Raw genomic sequence first — 21,945 nt, forward strand, 5'->3', positions numbered from 1 at the left:
TTCTTCACTAAATAGATTGTTTTTAATTCTGAATGATATTATTAATTTTTACTTTTCTAATTTTTTCTGATCTCTTTTCTTTTCCTTTTCCCTTTCTTCTTTTTTTCTGTCTCTCTACTTTCATTCTACCCAACCTATTTCCTGCTTTGAGATTAGGACTTATTTACCTCTCCCTGTGCCTTCCCACATCAATCTATTCCTATTTTTTACCCACATCTCTCCCTAACCCTAATAATTTCTGGTTTTCCAAATTCTTCTTTGTGGTTCGTTGTCAATTAACATACAGTTGTTTGATGTTGAATAGATGTATCTGTTGAACAAGACTGTATCTGTAGTCCATTGACTGTGCAAATTCAGACTTTGTTTGATGCTTGCCTTAAGATAGTGTTCTAGCACAAAACTGGTGCTATTTTCATCTCAAATGGGCAGAGTAAGCCGGAAAAACACAAGAAAAATGGCAAATCCGGGTATCTCAATTCCCAATCTTGAAAATCAGGGGACAGAACAGATAATGAAAAATCCAGAGGAGAGTTCCCAAATAGCTCTAGAAAGACTGCTGGCAAATATGATAAATGAAAAGATTGAAAGCATACAAAGGACTCTGTATGAGTGTGATAGGGAGAGAGAGGAGGCAATCCAAAATTTTATGCAGGAATATCTTAAGCATGAGAAAGCTACTCAAAAACTGATACAGGATTTGCTTGAGCAGCTTGAGAACACTCAAAAAGAGAGGCAGGAATGAAGTGAGCAGGCTGAGAAGACTCAAAAAGAACTACGGGAATCCCATGAACGAGAGAAAGCTAATCAAAGAGTAATACAGGAATTGAGAGAGCAGAAAGAGAATACAAAAAGATCACTAAAGGCATTCATGGAATCCATTAACAAAGAGCTGAAGGAAGAAAGGGAGACCACAAAGGGAATGCTGAATGGAACCCAACAGAAGGAATGGGAGTCCAAGGAATCCATAACCAATCAACTAAGTGATTTGAGAATAAACACAGAACACCAAATTAAGGAAGTAAAGAAGTTCATACAAGATCTAAAACAAAGCTTCAACAAAGATTTTGAAGCCATCAAAGCTGACCAATTAGAAGGAAAAGAGATAAAAAACAAAGTAGAAAGTGTTGACAGCAGGGTAGACCATGCAGTAGATCGAATCTCAGGGTTGAAGACAGCCTATTTATTATAGAGAAAGAACTTAGAACTATCCAACACAAGTTCAAGCAATATGATAGATCTATCCAACACTTGGAAGACACCATCAGAAGGCCTAATCTAAGGATAATGGGTGTAGAGGAGCACCTAGAAACAGAAGTTAATGGTCTAGGAAATTTGTTTAACAGAATCCTAGCAGACAACTTCCCAAACATGCAAAAAGATAGGCCTATTCAGATACAAGAAGCTTTTAGAACTCCAAATAGACCAGACCAGAATAGGACATCCCACAGTCAAATTATAATCCACACAGGATCAACTCAGACCAAGGAAAAGATCATTAAAGCTGTCAAGGAGGAAAGATTAATCACCTATAAAGGGAAACCAATTAGAATCACCTCAGATTTCTCAGCAGAGACAATCAAAGCAAGAAGAGCATGGAATGATGCATGCCATGCCCGAAGAACAAACAACTATCAACAAAGAATACTGTACCCAGCTAAACTCTCCTTCATAACTGAAGGCCAAATAAAAATCTTCTATAGCAAACAAAAATTGAAACAATACATCTCTACCAAACCAGCCCTACAAAAGTTTCTTAAAGATGTCCTACACATAGAAAACCAACAAGACCAAAATAAAGGCCAAGAAACTGCACCCAAACTGAGAATCCAAGAACCATAGGAAGAAACCAGTTTTCGCAGCCCCCAAGAAGGTGGATAACATGGTAGGAACTCCCAAATACCTCTCAGTCCTATCTCTTAACGTTAACGGACTTAACTCTCCAATTAAGCAACATAGACTGTCTAAGTGGATTAAAAAACAAGACCCTTCTCTCTTCTGCCATAAGGAGTCACATCTTGCCCAGAAAAACAAACACATTTCCAATGTTAAAGGCTGGAACAAAATCAACCAAGCAAATGGCTGCCATAAACAGGCGGGAATTACAATCCTAATATCAGGTAAAATAGACTTCAAATTAAAATTCATGAGAAGAGATAAAGAAGGTAGCTACAAATTAATTAAGGGATCTCTCCTTCAGGAGGATATTACAATTCTAAATGTCTATTCGCCAACAAATGGAGCACCCAAATTTATCCAAGTAACACTACTTTCCCTCAAATCCCACAGTAGATCCAAAGACCTTAATTGTTGGGGATTTTAACACACCACTCTCCCCACTAGATAGATCAACTTGGCAAAAACTCAAGAGAGAAACAGCAGATCTAAACAGCTGCAAAGTCCAACTAGATTTAACAGACATCTAACGAACATTTCACCCAGCACCATCAGAATACACGTTTTTCTCAGCAGCACATGGAACATTTTCTAAAATAGACCACATTTTGGGACACAAAGCAAACTTTTCTGAATTCAGCATCATTGAAGTTATACCTTGAATTCTCTCTGAGCACAAGGGAACAAAATTAGAACTCAACAACAAAAGCCACCAAAGAAAGTCCGGTAACACATGGAGGCTGAACAACAGACTGCTGAACCTCGAGTGGGTCATGGAAGAGATTAGAATGGAAATTCAAATTTTCATGCTATTCAACAAAAATGAACACAGGAAATACCAGCTTCTCTGGGCCACAGCAAAGGCAGTACTCAGAGGCAAGTTTACCGCTCTGAGTTCCTAGATCAAGAAATTGGAGAGATCTGAGACCAACAATTTAATGACACATCTAAACCTCCTTGAAAAAGAGCAGCAAGATAAACCACAATCTAGTAGATGGAAAGAAATAATTAAAATTAAATCAGAATTAAATGAATTAGAATCTAAAAAAAACAATAGAAAGAATCAACAAAACAAAGAGTTGGTTCTTCGAAGAAATTAACAAAATTGACAGACCCTTAGCGAATCTTGTCTGAAAAAGAAGAGACCACACCCAAATAAATAAACTCAGAGATGAGAATGGAAACATCAGCAAGGAAACAACCAAGATTCAGAACATTATAAGGAAATACTTCTCAAAACTTTATGCTAATAAGTTTGAGAACTTGACAGAAATGTATGTTTTCCTAGCCAATATTGACATGCCAAAACTAAACCAAGATGAGTTAAACCATCTTAACAGGCCCATATCAAGCATTGAAATAGAAACAGCAATAAGAGACCTCGCAGCTAAGAAAAGTCCAAGAACAGACGGTTTTACAGCGGAATTTTACAAGGCCTTCAAAGCAGAGATCACACCAATACTCCTCCAACTCTTCAATAAATTGAAAGAGAAAGTTCACTACCGAACTCATTCTATGAAGCCATCATAACCCTCATCCTAAAACCGGGCAGGGACTCATCAAAGAAAGAGAACTATAAACCTATTTCTTTGATGAACATTGATGCAAAACTTCTCAACAAAATTTTGGCCAATCGACCTCAACAATTCATCCAAAAAAACATACACCACGATCAAACAAGGTTCATTTCAGGGGTGCAAAATTGGTTCAATATACGCAAATCACTTAATATTATTCATCACATCAACAGGAGCAAGAATAAGAATCACATGGTTATCTCAATAGATGCAGAAAAAGAATTCGACAATATCCAACACCCCTTTATGATGAAGGTTTTGGAAAAATTAAGAATCCATGGAACATTCCTCAATACAATAAAGGCTGTATATGACAAACCTACAGCCAGCATTATAATTAATGTTGAAAAACTAAAGCCATTTCTTCTTAACTCAGGAACAAGTCAAGGATGTCCACTCTCTCCACTTCTCTTCATTCTAGTATTAGAATGCCTAGCTACAGCAATCAGTCAAGATGCAGACATAAAGGGGATCCAAATAGGGGAAAAAGAAATAAAACTCTCCCTCTTTGCAGATGACATGATCTTGTATTTAAAGAATCCGATAGACTCCACTCCCAAATAAATCAAGCTGATTCAAAACTTTGGCAAAGTAGCAAGGTATAAATTTTACCCCCAAAAATCAATGGCTCTTCTGAATGCCAACAATGAGGAAAGTGTGGCTGAAATTAGGAAACAACTCCACTTATAATAGCGCCACAAAAAATAAAATACCTATGGATTAACTTAACCAAAGAAGTGAAGGACCTCTATGATGAAAACTTTAAAATCTTGAAAAAGGAAATCATAACAGAACTTAGAAAATGGCAAAACCTCCCATGCTCCTGGATTGGAAATATTAACATCGTGAAAATGGCAATACTTCCCAAAAAGATGTACAAATTCAACGCAATACCTATCAACATTCCAATCTCATTCTTCAAGGAAATAGAAGAGGCAATCCAAAAATTCATATGGAACAATAAAATACCCCGAATAGCAAAAACGCTCCTCAACAGAAAGAACACGGCTGGAGGAATATCAATACCAAATTTCAAACTCTACTATAAAGCCAAAGTAATCAAAACAGCTTGGCATTAGCATAAGAGCAGACCTCAGGACCAATGGAATAGTATTGAAAACCCAGAAATCAACCTACAGACCTATAGCCATCCAATCTTCGATTAGGGAGCTAAAACAATAGAATGGAAGAAAGACAGCCTCTTCAGTAAATTGTGCTGGCAAAACTGGTTAACTATTTGTAGAAAAATAAAGCTAGATCCGTATATATCACCCTGCACCAGAATCAATTCCAAATGGATCAAAGACCTCGAAGTCAAAGCAGACCATCTGAAAACATTACAGGATGGAATACGAGAAAACCTAGGTCTCCTTGGCTCAGGCCGAAATTTTCTGAATAGAGACCCAGAAACACAACAAATCAAAGACAGTTGGACAAATGGGATTGCATGAGATTGGAGAGCTTCTGCATGGCAAAGGACATAGCTAGCAAGATCAATAGAAAGCCCACGGATTGGGAAAAGTTCTTCACTATCCATACAACACACAAGCTTCTCTTATCTAAAATATACTTGGAATTCAAAAAATTAAATCGCCAACAACAAATCCTCAAAGAAACAACTGCCCAATAAATAAGTGGGCTAAAGACTTAAAGAGAAACTCCTCTGAAGAAGAAAGAAGGATGTCCAATGGACACATGAAGAAATGCTCAACATCCCTAGCCATAAAAGAAATGCAAATCACAACAACATTGAGATACCACCTCACTCCAGTTAGAATGACAAAAATTAAGAACTCTAACAACAGATTCTGGAGGGGATGTGGACAGAAGTGAACCTTCATTGTTGGTGGGAATGTAAACTTGTTCAACCACTTTGGAAAGCAGTATGGAGGTTCCTCAAAAGATTTCACATAGAGCTCCCCTATGACCCAGCAATCCCACTTTTGGGCATTTACCCAAATGTTTACAAACAAGACCACACTAAACCTACCAGCACGGCTATGTTTATTGCAGCATTATTTACCATAGCTAAGATATGGAACCAACTCGGATGCCCCTCAATAGATGAATGGATCAAGAAAATGTGGTATATATATATATATATACAATGGAATCTATGCCTCCATCAGAAAGAATGACATTGCCCCATTTGTTAGTAAATGGAAAAACTTGGAAAAAATTATAATTGCAGTAAGCCAGGCCCGAAGAAACATAGGTCCCATGGTTTCCCTTATTTGCAATATCTAGTATATGTATGAGTCAAGCGGAAAAGGTCAGATAATATGATGTTAGGAAAATGAACCCTTAGATATGTATTCTGCAGTTTTTTTCTTTCATGCATTTGTTTCTAAGGGATTTATAAGATTATTTCTTTGTTGTTTTCTATGTCCCTCTCCCACAGTATAACCTCTGCCTTCACTATATTTGATGTCAATATAACTTGTGAAGGAGATGAATAAAACAAGTCATTTAAGGATACAGGTGGACCTGTTGCAACAATGAGAAGTACAAGTTGTCATGTCGAAAATGAGCTTTGCAACGTTGGTGCGTGGGGGGGAGGAGGAGGAGAGGATTGGGTGGGGTGAGTGGGGGAGGCTGGGAAGGGATGTGAAGGGTAAACAAAGGAAGAGTCTGCAATGCTTGATATGAAATGTACGCATTATCCTGCCCATGTAATTGTAACCCCTCTGTACAGTATGTTCACAAAATAAAAATAAAATTAAATATAAAAAATTATGTTGTTCAAAATTAATGAAAGGATAACAGTTTATGGTGGACAGAATGCTACACATTCATTTTACATAGCAAAATACCTTTCCATAATATCTGTCTAATCCCTCAAATGTACATTTTCATTATATGTATATAAGTTTGTAAAATAATCACCTTTCATAATCCAATGAACACAAATACGAAGAATTATCACATGGGGGAAATATATTCAAATGGGTACTTTCGAAAGGACATGATGAGGTTAAAACAATCAGAGATACGTAAAGATGCTACATTAGAAAATAAAGAAAAAAAAACTATAACCCAGATTCTGAATTTCTGGAAAGCAGAACAGCAAGTAAATGCTTTATCCACTAGAATCATTTGAAAAATATTTTAGCTCTGTAGGTGGCTTGATTTTAATCTAGTGAGACTTATTTTAAATTTCTGTCCTTTAGAACTGCAAAATGATAAATACGGATTATTCAATCCAAATAACCTGTACAAATATTTTACAGCAGATTTAGATTAGTAAACTAATTCAACTGTAGCCTTTTCCTGATGCAAGTACAGGGACACCACATTTCCTAGTTTTTGACAATAAGAAAATGTTGCCACTGGCTTTGTACACATGTATGATGTGCATACTACTTACAGGTCTTACATAAAGAAGTCTTGAAATTCTTAATAATATTTAAACAAGAGGTTTCCTATCTTTGTTTTCACATTTGGGGATCACTAACTACCAAAATTATGTTGGGGCTGGGAAGGTGGCTCAGTGGTAGAGCGCTTGCCTTGCATGCTCGAGGCCCTGGGTTTGATTCCTCAGCACCACATAAGCAAAAACAAAAAAGCCTGAAGTGGCTCAAGTGGTAGAGCGCTAGCCTTGAGCTGAAGAGCTGAGGGACAGTGCACAGGCCGAGAGTTCAGGCCCCTCGACCGGGCCCAAAAACAAAACAAAACAAAAACAAAAACAAAATTATGTAGAAGGCTAGGGTAAGAATATGGAAATGAAATCTGTCTCCTAATATTATAAAGATAATTTATGTCATTTTGTGTTACAGTTTCTGAAGTAATAAAAAGGTAAAACAGATACAATAACTCAATTTTCTATCCTTCCTAACTTTCCAACAGCAATTAGAGAATCCAGTAAATGTACAGCTATCCCAGGATGGTATAGGATGGTATACGATCACTAGATGGTAAAAAAGAAGATAACAAACATGGTTCCCCTGGAACAATGGGAAACAAAATCTACATCTACAGATAGTGATATAGCTAGAAAATAGTTTCCGCTATTCTATGTCTTTGATATTTTAGGTTTGTTTACACAGAATCTTTCCACTCTTAGTAATTGACCCTTTATTAATACTCAAGTGTTTGCAGCTTACAACCCAGAAACAATGCTTCTAAATGTAAAGAAGAATGATATTAAGAGTAATCAAGGCTACTTCCATAACTATAGCTGATAAATAAAGATGATATTGGGGAATAGTCCAATCTTGAATTTTTTCATACCTTACTCTTTTCCAACAGGAGAAGTCCTAGTCAAAATATGATAAACATTAATAGAGGATTTTTATATTTTTTATTGTTCACACCAAAGCAAATACATTTTCCTCTTTGCAAGCCCGACTTTGAAATAGTCAGACCCTCAAAATTATTTTATAGACAAAAGTTTACTGCTTTGACTTAGGTTTTTTCCTGCCTTTGGGTGTTGCTCTCTATTATTTTGGCAACTGCATAGAAAAACAAGATAAATCCATTATGCTTGTGTTGAATTGTTCAAAGTCAAGCTGTCTTCAAACAAAGTTTTATGTTCCCTTCTTCATTGCTAATTAAATTTTAATTATTGCTCTTTAAATGCAAAAAAAAGTGATACGTTAACGTACATTCTCATTGAAATTGATGAAAACAGGAGTGTCTGTGATTGCTTTTTTAATAGTTTTCAAGTATTTTCCTTGGCTATTTTCATTATTGCCTTTGTTCCGATCTTCTAATCAGGAACAGAGGGTTACACAAAAATATCTTCCTAAGATATAGGATGTTAGGTAGAAAAAATAGATGTATAATTAAAGATTTTCATCTCCTTAAAGACTGAAATGCTCGGAAGACATTTTGCTGTTACTGGCATTTTTAAGATGATTTGAATGTTTTGGTTCTTAAACTAAGTGAAATACATGTGAAATGTTACTTGTTCCAACAATGATTATGGCTTACACTTTTCAGCTCCAATGAGATGAAAGGTCTGATTATGTTGGAGGGCATATTGATTTTAGGGTAGGAGGGTTATTTATAGAAAGCTAAGGGAGAATCCTAAAACAGTATGGCCTTTTAGGTGTCACTTAATTATACATAAGGTATATAAGTATAGAAATATACAACTATGAATTGAGTGACAAATGTGTGATTTACAAAATTGATTCAATGACAACTAATCCAGAAAGCAATTCTCTATATTTATATAAACTAGTATACCTAGTTAGGATTTAAAAAATGTTATAATATATTTTTTAACATTTATGTAAAAATATTTGTTTATTTGTAACTGTCTATTTTTAATTTTTGTTGGTCGTGGGACTTGAAATCTGGGCCTGGACACTGTCCCTCAGCTCTTCAGCTCAAGAATAGTACTCTACCACTTGAGCCACTGCCAGTTTTCTGGTGTCTCATTGGAAATAAGAGTCTCATGGACTTTCCTGTCTAGGCTGGCTTTGAACAATGAGTCTCAGCTCTCAGCCTTCTTAGTAGCTAGGGTTATAAGCATGAGCCACTGGCTCCTAGCTACACAATTATTTTTTACTTAGCTATGAAATATTGGTTGATAATCTCATTCATTTATATGTTGTGTAATGGTGAAGGCACATCATATCCATTAATTTCTGCATATAACATTTCTTTTTAGTGAGAATGCTCAAAAACTTATCTTCTGGCTGGGATGAAATATCTATTCTTACCTATAATCACTTTGCTTCTTGTGGTATACAATTAATATATTTAGTTTTAGTCCTGGATGTCTGCTAATTAAAGTTACATAAAACATGAATTGGAAAGAAATTCATGGTTCCATTACTTGTTTTAAGAAAACAATTATGTCTTTTGTTTCCAATTATATTTCTGTGGGAATGTGTAATATTGATTGATTTAATTGTTAAAATTTATAACAGTTACATTATATCAAGTTGATTCAAATTTGTTTGGTCCTGGGGCTTGAACTCAGGATCCCTGAGATTTGTTGCAATTTTTTAACAATTTATCATTTCAGTCATGCCTTACTTTTTGCCATGCTTTTTGCTGATTAATCAGAGATAAGATTATCAGGGAGTTTATTTTGTGGGCTGCCTTCAAAGAGCAATATTCAAATCACAGCCTCCCAACTAGCTAGGATGAGATACTTGAGCCACCTGCTCCCAACTTCTATTCACCACTTGTATATGGGCTTTCATAGACTAAATTGTTTTACATTTTTATTGAGTTCAACTCTTTCGTTTTCCTTTCCTATAATTTTAATGCCAAATTTAAGACTGCATCATCTCAAAATTGTCGAAATATCTTCTTTTGCTTTACATTTACATCACTCTTTTTGTTTTATATGCCACGTTTTAATCCTGCTTGAAGTTACCTTTTGAATAAATTGTTATGTTTAAGTCAATATTCACTTTTGAATTTTCCCAAATACTGCCGAACCTATCACCTCATTAAACAGAACATCATTCCACAAATGTTTGGTTTTTCCCCTTATTAAATATTCCTTGATAATATTTATGTGGATCTAATCTGGTGCCCTATAGACCCATTGAGCTGTATAATCTTTGCTCTACAAATATAACAATTTTACACTAATAGCTTTAATATTTTACAGAGAAATGTAGTCCAGTTTATTTTTCTTTGTCAAGGACTCAAAGAGTGCTAGGCAGTTGTTTTTAGAAATTGTCATAAACTGTGAAGCTGAGCGCTGTTGGCTCATGCTTGTAATCCTAGCTGCATAGGAGGCTGAGATCTGAGGATTGTTGTTGAAATCTAGCTGGAATGGGAATGTCCTTAAGACTCTTATGTCCAATTATCCACCAGAAAACCAGAAGTGGCACAGTTGCTCAATGAGTAGAGCATTCACTTCGCCAGGACCAGATTTCAAGCCCCATGAATGACCAAAAAAAGGAAAGAGACAATTTATACCTTTTCTCAATTGTATCCTCCAATCCACAAAAATTATGTCTCCATTTGTTTAGATTTTTGCTTTTATATTCAGCATTGTATAATTTTGAATCATGGTGAGTAAATAGCACTTTAATATATTTTGGCCATGGGTGAAGGTAGCACAAAGAAATTCACAGAAAACAGTTAGATATAAAGGGCAATGGGAATGAAGAAAGCCAGAAACGGGTTTATCAGGCCCTTCATCCATATGTGAGAGTGTAAGATATTTCAATAAGATATCTTCATATAATTAATATACACCAATTAATAACTATCTTCCAAAGGCTTTGGTATTCAAGTATGACATAAAGGATAAATACACATTCTGTGGTGAAATGAAAGAAAGATAGATGAGAAAATGCATATTTATAATGATTGTGTAAATAAACTAAGAAATTCAGTCAACATTCTGAGGGCTCATGGCTCATTGGACTCGAAGGTTGCTGGTATCTAAGATAATTCTAAAATGTTAGACATGATCCTATCTTTAAGACTGCTTAATACTATTGTTTTTTGAGTCAGTATTATTTTTCTTGTTGCTGGTTGTGGTGGTGGTTCTGGGCCTTGAAACCTTGGCTTGGGCGCTGTCTCTCAGCTCTTCAACTCAAGTCTAGAGCTCTACCACTTGAACCATAGTACCACCTCCGGCTTTCTGGTGGTTTATTGGAGATAAGAGTCTCATGGACTTTTCTTGCACAGGCTGGCTTTGAACCATGATCCTCAGATCTCATCTTCCTGAGTGCCTAGGATTACAGGCATGGGCCACCAGCGCCTGCCTCCTCTTTACAACATCTTAAACATAAAATAAAAAAAAGTAAAATCAATAAAGGGCATATTTGGCAAATAAAGTAAAACGATAACTTACAGACAAATGAAAATAATAATATATGTATATGTATATAAACATGTATGTACACATCTGTATATTCTTATATATGTATACATATATAGGTCTTTGAATATATACACATATATGTATGAATATATGCATATGTACATGTAGTGTGTTCACGTATACATTTATTGAAATAGACTTGAATCAGAAATATATTAAGAGCATATTAATGCCAATGAAATACTTTAACCATCCTGAATAAGTTATCCAAATATCCAAATACATATCTCTATAGTAATATAACAACAATCAAGGAACATATGGAAAGATCATAACATACCTAGACATTGCATACAATATACACATGCATACAAAACAATATGTTCTATCCATGAGAAAAACGTACATGGACTTACCTTGGAAACAGTGATATTACATGGGAGAAAGGGATAAAATAGACTGCATTTTCTAATTATATGAGGTTTTAAAATAGGCATATCTGTAGAGGTAGAATATGAAATAAGTGCTGCTCAAGGGGAGAGTAGGTTGAAATGATGACAGGAAATAACTATTAGTAAATATTTGAGTATTTTGAGAGGGTAGGAATGAAAATGTTCCTGAACTGAAGGTGATGTTCTTACTCCAACTCTTCAACATTCTAAGAATCATCGTACTTTATTGAAGAATTACAGATTGTATTTGCATTAACCTTAGGAAAATTTTTAGAATAGTAGTGGGTGAATCTGAGAGATAATTTAGAATTTAAAATCACAGAATTCTATAATGCACAACTTTAGTATGTTGATGAATTAGACTATCAAGAAAATATGATCTGTGATATATCCTCTGAGTGACTATACATGACATTAAAAGCCAGTGAATATTCTACAAATTCATGTAAATTGAGCTATGAGATAGGATTGAGAAGGATGAGGGATAATGATCATCAAGATGAATTGTATTGGCCATGGAATGTGGCTTAGTGGTAGATGCTTGCGTTGCATGTATGAAGCCCTGGGTTTGATTTCTCAGTACTACATAAACAAAAAAGCAGGAATTGGCACTATGACACAAGTCATAGAATACTAGCATGAGGAAAAGAAGCTCAAGGACATTGCCAAGGCATGAATTCAAGTCCCAGGAGGAGGCAAAAAAATAGTGCATTTTATTAAGCGGCTCATGGCTGTAATCCTAGATAATCAGGAGGCAGAAAAATGAGATTTGAAACCAGCCCAGGCAAGAAAGACTGTGATATTCTTATCTCCAATTAAATCTCAGAAAAATCAGAAAGTACTGCTGTGCCTCAAGTGATAGAGTTCTAGAATTCATCCAAGGAGCTCAGGGACAGCCCCAGACCCAGAGTTCAAACATCAGGAGAGGAAATCGAAAAAAAATAAAACCCTCAATATACACTGTTAATATACTTCTTAGTCAAACAGCAAGTCCCACACAACTACTTAAAGTTAATTAAAAATATGATAAAATACAAGTCATTTTGGGAACCAGACAAAGAAAGTATACATGGGACAAAGTAAATGTTATATCATGCAGTTTGAGTTGAAATTTTTTCTATAGTCTTCTTACATCATTTATGAAATTGACAATACAGCCAATTATACGTCAATTTCTTGAGGAACAGATTGTATTCTGCAGCCCTTTATACGAAATCATAGAGGTGATTTTTTGCCATGTATTAAACTATATCTGATATTTTAAAGTAGATTTGTCCTAATATAATATTAATTTAATCAATCATTTCATTAGGGTGATGTTGGTTAGATTTTTTTCCATTAAATCTTATCCCCTATAATAAATGAGAGCATGCTGTGAGAGTCTCCTATCAATATGAAAAAATACTTTATAAAATTAACTTAAAAGGGGGAAAGATTAAACTTGACTTCTGATTTTATATATTTCAGATTATGTTTCTTATCCTCATTGACTTGGGTTGGTGGTGGCACAATACCCCATGTTAGGAATATGTGTTGGAATATGTGTATTCATGGAAGCCAGGAAGTAAAGAAGTGGTATAGGAGTGGGAGAGGGAGAAGGAGGAGGAGGGAAGAGAGAGAGGAAGAAGGAAAAGAAGATGGAGAAGGAGACAGAGAAGAAAAAGAAGGAAGAAGAGGAAAGGACTTTGATCTTAACATCTTTGATCACAAGTTCTCAGTGACCAAATCTCTACAACTATGCCCACATGAAAGGATTCAACTCTTTATGGCAACTTAGTGAAAGCTAATTATTAATCTCAATCCTTTATTATTGCAGATTTAATTTCTAGAGTGGTGGGTAGATATTTCTATACATTGTGATAACTTCTGTTCCTAAATATTTACTTGAATTAATCAGAGAAGCTATTTGGCATGGAGGTGGTTTGGTTATACCATTGCTGTAAAAATATTTTGAGTGCAAATACATTTTATTTAACAGATAAGGAAGCTTCAGAGATTTCATTTTGTGACCTTTAAAATGACTATTTCATCTAACTCATAATGACTTTAATTTTTCATAATTTTATGACATTTCTATTCAAGTTTTTGTCATCTATAGTTAGGTTCCTTCTTTCTAGTTGGAGGAAAAATAAATACTATCACAATCATTTATTTCTTAATTATTCTATAGAGTAGGAATAATATGAATTTCCTACCATTCAAAAATAAGTTATATTCAAGTCTATAGGAATAATTGCATAAGTAATTGAATATCTTTTTTATCTCATATGGAGATTGATTCAATTTCTAAAAATCACTGTTGACATAAAATACATGACATTCAGTGTTTCTCTGAAATGTCTCAGTACTCAAACTTCAGAAATAAATGACGAGTAATTAAGATTTTTATATACTCAAAAAATGTATGAACCTATATTTTATGTCAAAAAAGTTTAGGCTTAAAAGAAGAGAAAATCATGTGACCACAGTAGATAATATTTAATTTAATGAAAAATTACTTCATTCACCCTGACACAGCCTATTGCTTTTAGCTTACATGAGAAATTTGATTAACTATCCCTTCATCACTATTGAATATTAGATTATTTCAATTTGTGCAAAGATTCTGTCATTTAAACCTTTGAGTGTATATTTTTTCATAAAAATGAAAAATTTTCTCACACTGCAGGTGCAGATTCAATAACTAAATAAATATCTAAATGTTAATTTGTTAAATTGAGCCTCTAGAATTCAAATAACAAGAAATTTATTTATTCTTACATATGTTATATCATTGCTGAATATGGGTATCTCAAGCTTGTATTCCTCACTACTCAGGAAGCTGGGGTTCAAAGTCAGCCTTGACAACAAAGAAATCATCTTATATATATGTTACAAACAGTTACAAAAAAAAAACATTTGAATACTTATTTTGGCCTCTATTTCACCTAACATCAACTTATCTGACCTTTGCTGCTTGTCTCAGACATGTCTCTCCCCCACTGCTTTCATTGTGTTTGATGTGGGTATAATTTGTGGAGGGGAAGGGAAAAACAAATGTTTTAAATAAGGATAGAAGTGGACCCATTGCAACTATGAGGTGTAAAAGTCGTTATGTTGAAAAACGAACTTTACAACTTTGGCTGGGTGAGGGGCGGAGGAGGGTAGATGGGAAGGTTGGGAAGGGGAAACAAAGGAGGAGGCAACAATGCTTGATAAGAAATGTATTCATTACTTTGCCCATATAATTATAACCCCTCTGTATGGTATTTTCACAATAAAAAAATAAAAATAAATTTAAAAAGCCAGACTTGGCAAGAGTTTGTGAGTCGCATCTCAAATAATCACACACACATCACAACACACGCACACACACACAAAGCCAGAAGTGGATTTGTGTTCTAGAGCAATGTCCTTGCTAGGAAAATAAAAATCAAGGGATAGGTCTGGAGTTCAAATCACAAGAACAAAACACACAAAATATTATGTATAAATGCTTATTTTACTTTGAAAAAATAACCAATATCATGGAAAGTAATATTTGATACTTATCCTGAAACTTTGTGAAGTTGTTTTATTACAATTTGTCTGAAGATATAACATAGGCTATTAAGATTAATATTAATATGGTATATTTATAATTACTCATAACACCTTGGAGTATAACAGTTGGTATTTTTTCTATAGCCATAAAAACTAGTCTGAGTAAAAGAAAGAAAGGAAGAAAAAGAAGGTAAGAAAAGGAAGGCAGAAAGAGAGAGAGGGGTAGGGATGGAGGGAAAGAAGGAAAAAGGACAGGAGAAAAGAAAGAAGGAAGGAAAAAAGGAAGGTATTAAGGAATGAAGGAACGAAGAAAGAAGGAAGGAGGGAGGAAGGAAGGGACAAAAACAATTTAATTTATAAAATCTGCTATTTAGCCCAATATAAACTTGTAACTAACCCTTTAGTAAATGCAGGTTTGCAATTTTCATTTCTCTACATTTTCCCCATGCATGAATGAAACCAACAAATGAAGGTTCAAAAATAACCAGGTGACTCTGTTTGCATCTGTAGTAAATATTTATGCAAATCTTTTTCTCATTTTCCATCCATCATCAAATAATTATTTGCAAATAATTTATATTTAGTTATAAATATTCTAAAAATTGAGGTAACCATGGGATGTCAATATATTATATAATGTGAATACTAGTAATTATAATGCTATCAACATTAGTATTTATGTCATATGAATTGTAACAATTTTATTATGTATTTTATCAGAGAAATTAGCATACTCTGATTTTGGTGTTTGTGGGAGTCCTAATAGCGGACAGTAATTAAAATGAAAGGAGATCTGTATTTGTTGGCACAAACGAATATTTTTGAAAGCAATTAACACATTGGAGATTGTTCAAATACATCAGAAGGGCCTTAGAAAGGCTGTACCACGTTAACATGGTTACCTATGATGTGATTCAAGAGCCACTTAAAAATCATACTTCATTTTGCCATTACTATAATTATTCCCATTTTAAGAAGAATCATTCACATTATGTACATGATATAATCTTGTCCTTAATTTATTATGTTCTATGATATAACATCCAAATGTACACCACACCGAGTTAAAGCAAAAGTAGCAAAGTGTTTTGGACGATATAACTCCTTCCAGATACACATGTTAAAATTCTATTCTCCTTTCTGGTGACATTAGAATCAACCCTTCAGAGTTGACCCTGCAATAATGATCCTGACGAAAGAAGCCCAATATAATTACTCTGCCATGTGAAAGTCCAGCAATTAGATTATAATGAATCAGAAAGTAGACCCCCCATAAGACAAAGAATTGCTTTGAATAACCAATTTTAAAATCAATGTTTAAGCTTCTAGAGTGCGGAAAATATACTCCTTTTAAGCCACTTACTTTGAAATATTTTAACAGCCCAATGGCTGACAAAAAGCAAAGTTTTGATTTAAATTTCACAAATTCTGATAAAAAAAAGATTCATAAGGTTTTATTATTTGAATTTTATTCTCCAAGTCTCCGGGTTAAAAATATTTTTAAATAGGAATTTAATTGAGGTTCAACTTTCTATTCAACTATCATAATTAATTTTTTGAATATTTTTATTATCTTTAGTTGTACAAAGGAGTTGCCATTCACTGAAACAGTGTATGGATACAGGGCATCTTGATCAACGTCACCCCTTTCAACACTCTCACCCACCCCTACTAATCAACCCCAATCCTTATGTATCTCATTATTATTTTATGGAATTTCTCGCCATATAACAAAGCAGTTTATGTGTACAATGCACCTGGAATTGTGTTACCACTTCAACATCTTCAACCCCATTTCACACTACCCATTGCTTTGTATATTTCAATTCTGGGAAGTATACAATGGATTCTTGCCTGTATTCTATCCTTTTCCCCTTCAATTTCCTACCACTCTCACATTGCCCCCCGTTATCCTCTCTTGCACTACACATTTACTGGTATTTATTTTGGTGGGCTTTGACTTATCCTTTTAAGAGAATTATAGTATTTTCACTCTCCACAGACTCTGACACTTCAGATAATTCATTTGTACCTCCTTGCCTACCATCCAGTGTGTTTACTTTTATATTTATAGACACTCCTATCTACCACAAGTGAGGAAAGTCATGCAAACTAAGTTTCTCTGGGTCTGCTTTATTTCACTTAATATTATTTCTAAGTGTTTCATTTTTCCTTTAGAATGGTGCAATATTATTCTTTCCGATGGATGAACAGAATTCCATTATGTATGTATTTATATGTTTGTATATATATGTATCTATGTTTGTATACATACATTTATATACGTACATATATACTTGTAAATTGGGACCAATACAATTAGATATATGTATATATATATATATATATATATATAATTATATATACATATATAATTCTTGATCTCTTTTTTCAATGAGAGGCATCTGGGCTGATTCCATATGTTGGCTAGAGAAAATAATGCAATAATGAACATGATTATGCTGGTAGCTTCAGTGTGGGCATGTTTCTGCTCTATTGGATAAATTACCATAAGTGGAATTGCTGGATCATAGGTAGGTAGCTCTCTATTCAGTTCTGTGAGCAATTTCCATAGTGTTTTCCAAAGTGATTGAACAAGATTACATTCAACCAACAGTGTAATAGAGTTTCCTTTAGTACACATCCCTATCAGTATCTGTGATTGTTCGTTTTTTCATAATGACATTTTAAGAGGGGTGAGATGAATCTCAGGTTTGTTTGGATTTGTATTTCTTTTTTGGAGAGAGATGTGTCTATTTTTCATTCTTACTTCTTTTTCTAAAAAGTTATCTTTAAGTCTTTATCCCATATATTAATTGGGTTCTTTTTTATTTGAGGGTTTATTTTTGTTGGGTTTAACTTTTTGATCTCTAAATATGGGTGAGTTATGAAAACACTTGTCTAATACTTAATTAGTAAAAATATTCTTCCATTCTGTTCTCTTTCTATATATCCTGCTAACTTTTTCCATTGCCATGTAGAAACTCTTCAGTATGATGCGATTCTATTGATCCAGAAAGAATGATATTACACCATTCATAAGGAAATGGAAAGACTTAGAACAAACTTATATTAATTGAAGAAAGACAGACTCAAAGAAATATAGGTTGCCTAATTTCCCTCATTTGTTGTAGTAGAACGTGCCTCTAATTCTACAAGTAAACACAGTTGGATGGTAAAAGAGAAATCATTATACTTGGACATGATAAATTTTATGGGATTGTAAACATTTATACAGTGAGATCAAAGGAGGATCACAAAGGATCAATAGCTGTACGAATATTATCATATAAAATAATGTTCATTAAAATAATCTCCAAGAAATGATTATGAGAGTTTGTTTATTATTTTGCATTTTTCTTCAGTGTTCTGATGCCATTTTTTTAATTTCTGCACTTTTGGTCTTATATGTACGTTTGGATAGGGCAAGGGGGAATACAGAAATGGTGGGACAAAGGCTTAAATGCAGCAGTGCTACTCAATAGACACTACATTGCAAATGAAATATACAACTTATGCGAGAGGGAGGTTGAAAGGGAAAAACTGGGAGAACATGAGTGAAGGGGTGACACTGTTTAAAAAGAAATGTGCTCATTATCTGACTTATGGAATTGTAACCCTTCTGTACATCATCTTTACAAATTAAAAATGGACCTCATAAACAGGCTGGAGGAGCTATACTGAATTAGATAAAATTGGCTTTAAAATAAAAGTGGTATGAAAGTAAAAAGAGACAAAGAAGGACATTAAATATTGACAAAGAAAACTCTCCATCAGAGGGATTTAACAATTTTAAATATCAATGTCCTGAATCCTAGAGCTCACAAGTTCATTAAAGAAATATTGCTTACACTAAAAACATGCATGCATCCAAATAAATTGTTGGTTGCTTGAACTAATCATTCTTAACTCTGGACAGGCCATCCAGGTAAAAACTTTGCAAAAATCTTTAGAGCTAAATAACTGTTTTGACAAGTTATACCTAACAGATATCTACAGAGTATTTCACCTACTAGTGTCATAATATATATTCCACTCAGCAGCCCATGGAATGTACTTCAAAGTAGATCATATCTTAGGTCACAAGGAAAATCTTTCAATATTGAAAAATAAAAATGAAATTACTCTTCGTATCCTGTCAGACCATGATGGGACCAAATTAGATCTTGACATCAAATGGCATCACATAAGATTCTGAAACTCATAGAGACTGAATAACACATTGCTAAATCATCAGTGAGTCACGGAAGTGATAAGCAGGGAAGTTCCAACGTTTATGGAATTGAGTGGAAGTGAACACACAAAATACTACCTCCTCTGGGAAACAGCAGCAGCACAGACAATATTCAGAGGAATATTTATAGCTTTGAGTATGTATATCAACAAATTAGACCAATTTTTTAAATTTTTTTATTGTAAAGATAGTATACAGAAGACTAAAGTTACAGGAGTAAGGTAATGAGTACACTTCCTATTGAGCATTGTTACCCCCTCCATTGTTTTCCCCCTACCATCCCTTCCCTCCCTACCTTCCCCGAGGTTCTTTTTTTTAAATTGTGATTAAGTGATTACATAATTTCCCAAATTTCACAGTATTGTGAAATAATGATTCTCATTTAAATTCACAAGTTCATTCTAACTTTCCTGGAGCAAATTGTCTATTACCGTCTATAACATATAACGGTGTACACATATACAACATACATTTCATCAGCAGCATGGGGATATTTAGTAGTGGTTTGACCAGATGAGTGGGAGTTCTTTGTTTCTTAAGTCCTGTTAATTTTGTCGTAACACCTAACATTTTGGATTTAGCATCCACTTATCAGTGAGACCCATGTACCGTTTGTCTCTTTGCTCTTGGCTTACCTCGCTCAACATGATTCCTTCTAGCTCCATCCATTTCCCTGCAAATGCCATTATTTTGTCATTTCTAATGGCTGCATAATATTCCATTGTGTATAGATACCACAATATTTTTATCCATTCATATGTGGTGAGGCATCTGGATTGTTTCCATATCCTAGCTATTGTGAACAGTACTGCAATAAACATGGAGGTGCACGTGTCTTTGTATATTGGTTCCTGTTGTTCAGGGTAGATGCCTAGAAGTGGTATGACTGGGTTGAAAGGGAGGTCAATGTTTAGCTTTCTAAGGACCCTCCAGATTGCTTTCCAAAGTGGTTGTATAAGTGTACATTCCCACCAGCAGTGTAATATGGTTCCTCTTTCTCCACATCCCCTCGAGCATTTGTCGCTGGCTGATTTGTGGATGTGAGACATTCTGACTGGGATAAGGTGGTATCTCAGGGTTGTTTTATTTGCATTTCCTTCACCACCAGGAATGATGAACATTTCCTCATGTGTTTCTTTGCCATTTTTAATTCTTCATCTGAGAAGTCCCTCTTTAGTTCCCTTGCCCATTTAGTAATTGGTTTGTTAGGTTTGGGAGGGATTAGTTTCTTGATTTCGCTGTATATACAGGATGTTAACACCTTGTCTGGTATATTGCTGGTAAATATTTTTTCCCAATTAGTTGGTTGTCTTTCTAGCTTGGTTGCAATAGATTTAGCTGTGCAGACGTTTTTTATTTTAAGGTAGTCCCATTTGTCGAGTCTCTCTCCAATTTGTTGTGACCCTGGGCCTCTGTTCAGGAAGTTCTTTCCTGTGCCTTTTAGTTAAAGTTTCTCTCCTACTCTGGCCTGCAGTAGTTTCAGAGATTCAGGTTTAATGTTAAGGGCTTTAATCCATTTTGAGTTGATGTTGGTGCATGATGATAGACTTGGGTCCACTTTTAGTTTTCTGCATGTGGCCGCCCAATTTTCCCAGCACCAGTGGTTGAAGAGGCTGTGTTTCTTCCATTGTATGTCTTTGGCTCTTTTGTCGAATATCAGCTGGCTGTAGGCCTGTGGATTTATTTCTGGATCTTCTATTCTGTTCCATTGGTCTTCGGGTCTGTTTTGTGCCAGTACCATGCTGTCTTTGTTATTATAGCTCTGTAGTAGAGTTTGAAGTTCGGCATGGATACCCCTCCCATGTTGTCTTTATTCCCTAGAATTGTTTTGGCAATTCTAGGTGTTTTGTTGTTCCATATGACTTTTTGGACTGTTTTCTGTATTTCAGTGATGTACGTCATTGGGATTTTAATAGGAATTGATTGAATTTGTATATTAATTTTGGAAGTATTACCATCTTTACTATGTTAAGTCGGCCTATCCAAAAGAATGGGAGGTCTTTCCATTTCCTAGTGTCTTCTGCAATTTCTTTCTTTAACTTTTTATATTTTTCATTAAATAGTTCTTTTACATCTTTGGTTAGGTTAATTCCTAAATATTTTATTTTTTGGGAGGTTATTGTGAATGGGGTTGCTCACTTTATTGCCCTCTCTTCTTGTACATTGTCAGTGTACAGGAAGGCAACTGATTTTTGTGGGTTTATTTTGTATCCTGCTACTTTGCCGAAGTGATTTATGATTTCTAAGAGTTTGGGGATGGAGTTTTTGGGATTGTGAAGGTATAGTATCATGTTGTCTGCAAAAAAGGATAGTTTAACTTCTTCTTTCCCTATGCGGATCCCTTTAATGTCTTTTTCTTGCCTTATTTCCTTTGCTAAGGGTTCCAGGACTATATTGAAGAGGAGTGGAGATAGTGGACATCCTTGCCTTGTTCCTGAATTTCCCTTTGGCTTAATTTGAGTGATTTTTCCATATCTGTCATTTTTTGGTCCAGCTGGTGTATTCTGTCTTCTGTATCTGACA

This window comes from Dipodomys spectabilis, unplaced genomic scaffold (assembly GCF_019054845.1).
Source record: "Dipodomys spectabilis isolate Male_0828 unplaced genomic scaffold, ASM1905484v1 ptg000614l, whole genome shotgun sequence".
Taxonomy (NCBI): Eukaryota; Metazoa; Chordata; class Mammalia; order Rodentia; family Heteromyidae; genus Dipodomys; species Dipodomys spectabilis.